A 9,280-nucleotide genomic window follows, 5' to 3' on the forward strand; every position below is an offset into this window, starting at 1 on the left:
GGAGAGCCACGTGTCACTGGGTGCTGACTCATCAGAGTTTAATAATAAAATATCATTCTGAAGATAATTACGAAAATTAGATACATCAGATTATACTACTTAAGGATAAGCATGAGCTTTACTAGTATAAATAAGACTAGTAACATGATAATCATGAGAATTAAAGATATATGATGAAGCATTAGCATTGCTAAGTTCATCTAAGAATGCCGGTATTATCCATTACCGGTAGATTTCTAGCTCAGTTATTATATTACTAAACATAGATCAACATTAACCACAACAAAGAAAATAATAATATAATATTCCAAATAAAATAATAATATATGAATATTATATTAATATAATTTTTCTCTCAAAATTCGAGACCAGCTCGTCACATAGAGACTAACCACGGAAATCAGAATTTTGAAATTCGGACTCAAAGTGGCTAAAAAACGCAACTTTTCACGACGTGCTTACTTAGATCAGGAGAGGTGTCTCGTGCAGTCAAGCTGTTGACTCAGCAGCTTGATGACACAGTACCTGTGCAGCAGAGGTGCTTATATGCACTAAAATTCCTAAAAATTCCAAAAATCTCCGTTTGATCCCGAAAAACCGTTGTTTCTTCGAGGCTAAAAGCTAGGCCGTTACAAAGCACCCTTGCGTACGTGGCACATGCATGTGTACTCGGAAATGACACTCTTACAGGTATGTGTATGTGGCATGTTGCACTCGACGCGAGTCTCCCTTGCTGTTTTAAGGACTCGCATACGCAAATGGAGCATGCGTACGCGACCCTACCTTTTTCCAACCCATGCGTAGGCGGACAGGGGCGTGCGTACGCATGACCCGTATTTTGCTGAAAACTTATCTTCTTGCAATTTCAAATGGTTCTCTAGCTTTCTAAACTTCTTTAAATGTTGTTTAAGACTCCTAACTAGTAATTAGACTTTGAGGCTAGTGAGGATGGATTGGTAACTTAGACTAGATAATTTCTGTTTGAATTTAGAAGATGGAGACTTAGGTTTGGGAAGTTCTGTGGATGGAATGACTTGAGTGGATTGGCGGAGAGTTGAGATGATAATATATTGAGAACTGATGATGAGTTTGAGACTTGAAAATGAATGATTGTGATGATATGAGTAATAATGAACTTGTGCTATGAGCAGTGATCACTGAGATTGATTCTATATTATTGATATATTGAGATTGATGAGTCGCTATGCGCTTGGCAAGGACGGTGGTTAATCCCGCTTGTCGAGGTTGCGGTGCCGCCGTAAGGACGATGGTTAATTCCGCTTACGTTGAGATGTGAGGTTTGAGGCTGAGTATTCTGTTCGCATTCTTTCGGGTCGCAAGAGTGTGCCGAGCACTATATCCTTGGAGAGTGTGCCGGGCACTATATCCCTAGGGTACCAATTATTCGTGACCGAAAGGCTACATCTTGAGGGGATGTGTCGGGTTGGTAGTTGAACCGATAAGTGATATCACGGCCAATAGGACAGGTTTCATCATGTGTATCTTCTATATGTTTGTTTACTTTGCTTACTTACATCTTGTGCCTAAATGTATAATATACTTACTTGCTTCTTGAATACTTGCTGTAAATGTATATTACTTGTGTTTTACTTGCGTGCATTACTTGTGTTTTCTGCTAGGATTGAGGAGGTTCGGTAGGCAGTGGTGATAGGATCGCATGGATGATAGATTGGTGAAGGCTGTGGGACAGCGATGTTTATGTTAGTTAGAAATCCCTTAAGTTAGTTTGCCCTATTATTGGTTTAAGTTATATATTTCTTTAAATTTGAATCTTGTATCAGTGTGAAGTTATAGGATTGCCTTTGGCGTCCAGGAACCTTATATCTTATCTATTGGGCACTGTTACTATACTGAGCACCCCCGGTTCTCATACCATATGTTGTTATTATTTCTCAGATGCAGGTCGCAACCCACCTCGGTGAGTTTGTGAGACGGTGACGGAGCAGAGGATCTCTTCTATCGGTTGGTCTTTTGGTTATTTTGATGTAGTTATACTCTCTCTTTTGTATATTGCATTAATTGTGTTAGAGGCTTACTTTGAGAGTTAGGATGTTGCTGTTTTATTTCAAAAACTCTATTATATTTCTGTTTGAGCTAGCCGGCCTAAATTTCACAGGCTGTGACTAGTTTTCTTTTGTATATCATATATACACTTATCTTGATTTCTATATGTATTATGTTATCTCTTGCACCTTTACGCTTGTAGTTAGTTCGTGTGAACGTTACGTGCTTTGTATCTCTGTTTTTAAGCTTTCTTTCTTCATCAGGCTTCTAGTATTATTACTTTCTTCTATACATATTAATATATAAGCTTTAGAACTATCATAACACTTTGTTACCCTTTGCTTTACGGCTAGAGATAAGGCTTAGGGTGATAGAGTGTTACAGGTAGAGTGATGTTGTAAGAACCGCAATTAATTAACCGGTTAATTAAGTGATTATATTGCCCCAAATTAGATTCCAAAAAGTTAGAATAAGAATTTGAGGACTTAAAGGTTATTTTAGGACTCAATGGGTCTTTCTGAGTCAGAAAATGTGTTTCCTGCGAAGAACTGTGAAAAACCGTGAACTGACAGTTGAACCAGTTCAAATCTGCCCGGTGCTGCGCGAGAAAAAGTTGAGACAGTAAAAAACCTTAGAAAAACATTAGAAATAGAAAATCGGGCGTTAATTTTAAAATTTCGGCCCGAAGTTGGGCCAAACGGGCTAAAAACGCTAACGGGTTGAACCGGACCCAAGTTGGGCCCAAGTCCAACATATATAAAGGTTCATTTAATGAACCCTAGCCTCCATAAACACTCACACTTCAGATTTGAGAGAGGGAGGAGAGGAAGAAGAAAACCCTAACCACCTCCATCTTCCCAAGATCATATCTTGAGTTCTAGAGCTCTGATTTGCGTGCCGTCAGCGGCTACGCATTCCTTGTGATGAGCTCTACAAAACTCACCCAAGAAACTCTATAGGTAAGCTCTAAATCCTTCCAGTTATGCTCTCCAAAATTTTGGGTTTTGTTAGGGTTTGGGTTAAATGGGTTTTGTGATTTTGGATGTTTAGGTTTACTTTAATCCTTACTTAGCCTTGGATCTTAGCCATCAAATCTGTTGGGAGAGGTAAGATATACTAAACTCTTGTGAAATTTGATTTATGTTGAGCCCTAGGTTGATTTTATGGTGGTTTATATGCATATAGCTTGATTATTGTGAGTTTGGAGCTTGTTGGTGCTTGTTGGAACTACTTTGGTGGTTGGATTTTGGTTGAAAGCTCATTTGGTTCATATTGGGAATCGGCCAAGGTATGATTTCGATTTCCTTTATGTAGTATATAATATTCATGGACACTTAGGCTAGTGACCCATAGGATAGGATTGGATTTTGAATGGTTGATGAGTTATTGGGTGCAATTGTATGATAATGATTGATGATGAATTTTGAGTTGATAATGATGATTAATAGTGATATGTTGAGGATGCATGATTTGTGAAGTTGAGTAGTGGATTATGTTGATAAATGTGATATTGATGTTGATTTATTGGTAATATAGTTGGAAAATTGTTAATGAAGTTGGATATATGAGATATATTGATATTGATGTTGTAGATAAGGAAAAATGTGGTAGATTTGGTGTAATATGCCATAGAGTGTTGAATTTGATGAGAATTGGAGTTTTGGAGTGGCTTGGGTTGGTTTGGTTGTGTTTTGAAAGGGAATTGTGAAAATTGTGATTTTGGGTAAAAATGAAATTTTGGTGAATTTTGATTGATTATAACTTTTGCCTCGATTTTTAAAATTTGTTGAAATTTTCTTAGAATTAAAGATCTTTGAAAACCCTTCTAAACGGTATAAAGTTTGTTAAATTTGAAATTTTGTAGAGGAAGTTATGATCATTCAAAGTTGGTGTTGAAAATCTGAAAATTTTGCAAAGTTACAAAATTCTGAGTTTTCTGATATGTGCAGACGCACAGCCTTGTGCGCACGCACACCTTGCAAGAATTTTGACCAGTGCGGGCGCACACACACCTGTGTGCACGCACAGGAAGGGAAGTGCGTGCTGGTGGCAGCGCCAGCACAGCTTGTGCGCGCGCATATCTAACGAAACATTTCAACCTGTGCGGACGCACACGTCGGGGAGAACTGTCTGTTGGGGGCACTGACATAGGTTGTGCGAGCGCACAGACCCTTTGTGTTTTGCTACCTGTGCGTACGCACACCCCTGTGCGTACGCACACTTTTAAAAATTTCCTGGACGTGCGCACGCACACCCCTGTGCGGACGCATACGCCCTATCTTTCAAATTTTGCTTTGTTTTCAACTATTCTACCTCCCCAACACGGTTGTAAGCTTCTGTAACACCTTTTTAAGACTTTTGGGCCTAGTTTTGAGTATTGGAACATTGGATATAACCTAAGGGTTCTCGTAGATAATTATATGATAAATTAGAAAATGGAGGTTTAGGTTTCTGGTGTACTGAGAATGAGTTGGGTGGAGATTACAGAAGAATTGGTATATGAGATGAGAACTGAGGGACTATGCATTCGGAATGGAAATCATGAATTGAGGACGGTTGAGATGAGTCGAGGACTCGAAGAGAAATGATGATATGGATGAATATATATGAATTGATAACTAAAAGTGATTTGAGATGAGGAATGGTAACGTCTGGTGATGATGTGATGATGAGGAAATGATTGGATTATATCAGAGTGTGCGGAGCCTAAACCTCCGGCGTGGCAGATACTTCTGCCGCATGATTTGTTGGATGTTGAGAGTGTGCAGGGCCTATATCCCTGGCGTAGCAGCTTGTTCTGCTGCATGATTTGTTGTGGTTGGTTCCTTCTCTGCTGCAGGAAGTGTGCGGGGCCTATATCCCTGGCGTAGTAGACTCCCTACCACATGAGTGTGCAGGGCACTATATCCCTGGCGTAGCAGAAGAGCTGCTGCATGAGTGTGCAGGGCACTATATCCCTGGCATAGCAGAAGAATTGCTGCATGAGTGTGCAGGGCACTATATCCCTGGCGTAACAGAAAAGGCTACATCCGGGAGGATGTGTTGGGTTGGCATTTATGGACCGACAAGTGATATCACGAGTCAATAGGATAGACATTTATCATATGCATCTCTTATGTGCTTGTTTGCTTGATTACTTGAGTTTGCCTAAGTGTATAATATGCTTACTTGCTTCTTGAATTACTTGTTATATATTTGAATATTACCTGTGTTTTACTTGCTTGTATTATCTGTATTTGTATGGACTTTGAGGAGGTTAGGTAGACGGTGGCGATGGGATCGCACGGAGGGTAGGATGGCGAAGGCTGTGGGACAGCAGTGAATAGTTTAGTTAGTAATCCCCTAAGATAGATTTCCCTCTATATGCTATTAAGGTTTTAAGTCAAGATAAGATTTATGTGTATATGCTTTATGGTTTTAGTATGCTTTAAGATGAAACTTTGTGATGGATATGGAGCTTAGGATTGCCTTCGGCGTCCCGGGGTCTTATATCCTACATCACTGGGCACTGTTACCATACTGAGAACCTCCGGTTCTCATACCATATCTTTGTTGTGTTTTTCAGATGCAGGTCGCAACCCACCTTGGTGAGTTGTTTTGGATGGTGACTGAAGCGAAGGATCTTGGATTCTTTTGGAGTCTTTTTGGTTTATCTTGTTTATACATCTATCTTTTGTATTTTGTTTGGCCTAGAGGCTTGTATTTGAGAGAACAAACTTGTATAAGCTATTTTTACTGTCTGGTTTCATACGTGTTCTGTATATGGCTAGTCGGCTTAAACTCCGCGAGTCGTGGCTAGCGTCTTATGATATTATACTATTATACTATGATGTTTGGTTATTCTATACTTATTTCTTATGCTTCAAGTTAGTAGTTTTGTGAGTACGTTGTGCGCTTTTGAAATCCTGTTTTGAGCTGTATACCTTCATCAGGCTTCTAGATATTACAAATTCCTTCTATATATCTTATGTATAAGCTTAGAACTGTCATAACCTTTGATTAACCTTTGCTTTACAACGCGGGGTAAGGCTTAGGATAATTAGGGTGTTATAGATGCTACATGTACAAGTGTTTTTGGGAACTAAGTCCAACCAAGTTGACCCAACTACAATAAAAACCACTCTCAAAATGAAATGCGTGACACGTGCTCCAATGCTCTATAAGCGCACAATTCAAAGAGCTTGCACAACATGTACGAGTATTTCACACTTTCTGCGGCACACAAATTTTTGAAGTATAACACACAAAAATTAGAACGTAACATAAACTTAATAATATAGCACACAAATTTTTGCACATAGGACACAAATTTTTGAACCATAACACAAAAATTTTGCTACAAATTTTCCGACAGCAAATTTTATGTGTATATTCTTTATTGAGTTATGTTACACCATACCACATCACATGTGTAAATCAAATAAAGTGAAACAACACACACCCCTTCATTTTTATAGCACACAAGTAATCGAAGCTAGTAGCTTGGTAGCTTACACTAATTTGATAGATATCATTAAACAAATTCTGGTTTATCATAGCACACAAATATTTAACCGTAGCACATATTTTTGTTTAGCATAGCACACAAATTCACATATATAACACAAAAACCAGAATCATAGAATAACACTAATTTTTCAAACAACTCAATTAAGAAAACTAAGAACATCATAAATAACCATAATTAAGAAAAAACAAAAAGATATACAATAGCATACAAATATCTGAGTATAAAAAAACAACACAAGTAATCGAAGCCATAGTTATAAGAATCAAACCGGTGATCAAACCGGTCAGACTATTGGTTCACTGGTTTATTGGTTCAACCGATAAATTATTGGTTGAACCAATAAAATCGGTCTCATGTAAATAAAAAATATAAAATAGTCAAAAATTTAAAATACATATCTTCAACATTTTAAGAATAACTAAATCTCAAATTTTAAAGACAACTAATATAAAGATAGACATAAATTTGATTAGTACTAGTACAATAGTATCTTAATTTTACACAATAAGAATAACAATCTATAATATCAGTAAATTTCAATACTAGTATCAAAACAGATAACTTTAATCACAACACTAACATTGAAAAAGATAAAGTAAATTAATAAATTTTTAGTAAAATTTATATTTCTATTAATAATGGTACATAATTAAAAATATAATTAATTCAAAAAATAGAGAATACAAAATTAAAATTAAAATTAAAATTAAAATTAAAATTAAATTAGATATTTATTATAAAATTATTTAATTCAAGATTTTATTATATAATTAGTCTTTGACATATGGAGTATTGAGAAACATAGTGGCAGAGTGGTAACTACGAGATTCTATAACCAAGAGATCCCAGGTTGACAAGTGGCACACTGGAGGACCGTAGGAGCACTAGATCACAGGTGGAGATGCGCGGCTATGAAGCACCATAGAGTGGCAGAGTTATCGAAGTGGTTGGACCGGTTTTTACCGGTTCTTATCAAATTTGATTGGTTTTCACCGGTTCATATCGGTTTTCACTGGTTCATGTCGTTTTTTATCATTAAACGGTCTAAAAGAAATCGAACTGGTTTATAGTCTGGCTCACTGATTTTTCAGTCGAACCGACCGGTTTGGTTCGGTTTTTACAGCTATGAACCGAAGCTAATAGCCTGGTAACTCACACTATTTTGTCAGGAATCATTAAACAAATTCTGGTTCATTACAAAACACAAATATTTAAACATAGCACACATTTTTGTTCAACATAGCACGCAAATTCATACATATGCCACACAAATATTGAGTATAGAAAAATAATATAAAAGGCATTCATACCTTTTCAATCTCACTCAATAAAAAAGGTACATTCAATGCACAAAGAAAAAAAATTAAAGAAGAAGAAGATGGTGGCAGCGGCAGCAGCAGCAGCGACGACGACGGTAGTGATGGCGGCGGCAGCCAGGGACGGATCCAGAAATCTAAGAATGGAGGGGCCGAAAATTAAAATGTTATATAATCATATATAATGTCATATATTTGATAATAAATGTAATTATAGTTAGTTTTTTAATTAAAAAATTAATTTATAAATATTATTAAATTATTTTTTATATGATTATAGATGTTAAAATTAATTTTAAAAAAAGAAATGTAAAAAAGAAAAATCTAAATCAAATAAAAAAATACAAATAATATAAATACAAGTAGAAAAATTTAAACCCTAATACATAAAGAATACCAACTTTTTTTTACTATCATTACACTATTAAATTTTATTCTATATAATGCATCTATTATAATAATATATGAATTTAAAATTTGTTGGAGGCCAAGGCCACAAAAAGGTTTCCCAAGTCGTGTTGCAACCATATGACTCTATCTCTCTCTTGTATTGTATCTTGAATCCTTAGAATCGGTGTCTGATGGTCCTCATCTCCGCTAGAATATTAACTTAACGTTTTTTTTTGCTTCCTCCCTGGTATTGTATGGGCCGTCTTACAAGTGCAGGGTAACACCCTGGGCCGGATCTACTTCATCGACTGTGTGCTTGCCGCCCAATCCTTCCCAACTCTGACCGCCTGTAGCTAATTTCGAGTAGCGTCTCGTAAGCACCTTCGTGCTGAGCCGTCAGAGCACAACACAAAAGTTGATGCTAAGCTAAAGGTGCATCAATGGATACCTTCTGCCTCAAACACTTCTTCAGCGGCTTTACTAGTCGCCGGCTCATTCTTCAACAAGCATTCTTTATGTCTAAAACTAGAAAAATGAATCAGAACATCGGCTTACCAATCGCCTACCATGTCTCCTCTGTAAGATCTCTTTAGACCCTCCGTCCACCATCGATCATACTCTGTAAAGTCAAGTGTTTCACCTATCTCCATCTCTCGAGCGACTCCCAAGGCTTTCGCCTCTTGTGCGATTTGCTATTGGTGTCGCTGCTCTTCTCCTTTCTCTAGAATTTAGATTCAATATCAATTCTAACAAGCAAGAAAGAAAAGATAGGTCAGCCTTACCATTGCTTATTTGGTGTTCCAGGAGCTCCCTGTACTTACCCCCCTTGAATCCGTCCCTGGCGGCAGCGACGATGACGATGTTGGAGGAGGAGGAGGTCTGAAGTTTAAATTTTAATAATTTGGTTAACTTAGTTAATGAAAACACTTGGACACCTAGCATTTTTATCTTTTTATGATTTTAATTTTGATCTATTTTAAAAATAAAAATATTAAAAAAATATATGAAATTTAAATTAAATAAAATTTAATTTTTAATA

Source organism: Arachis ipaensis, chromosome B10 (assembly GCF_000816755.2).
Source record: "Arachis ipaensis cultivar K30076 chromosome B10, Araip1.1, whole genome shotgun sequence".
Lineage (NCBI taxonomy): Eukaryota > Viridiplantae > Streptophyta > Magnoliopsida > Fabales > Fabaceae > Arachis > Arachis ipaensis.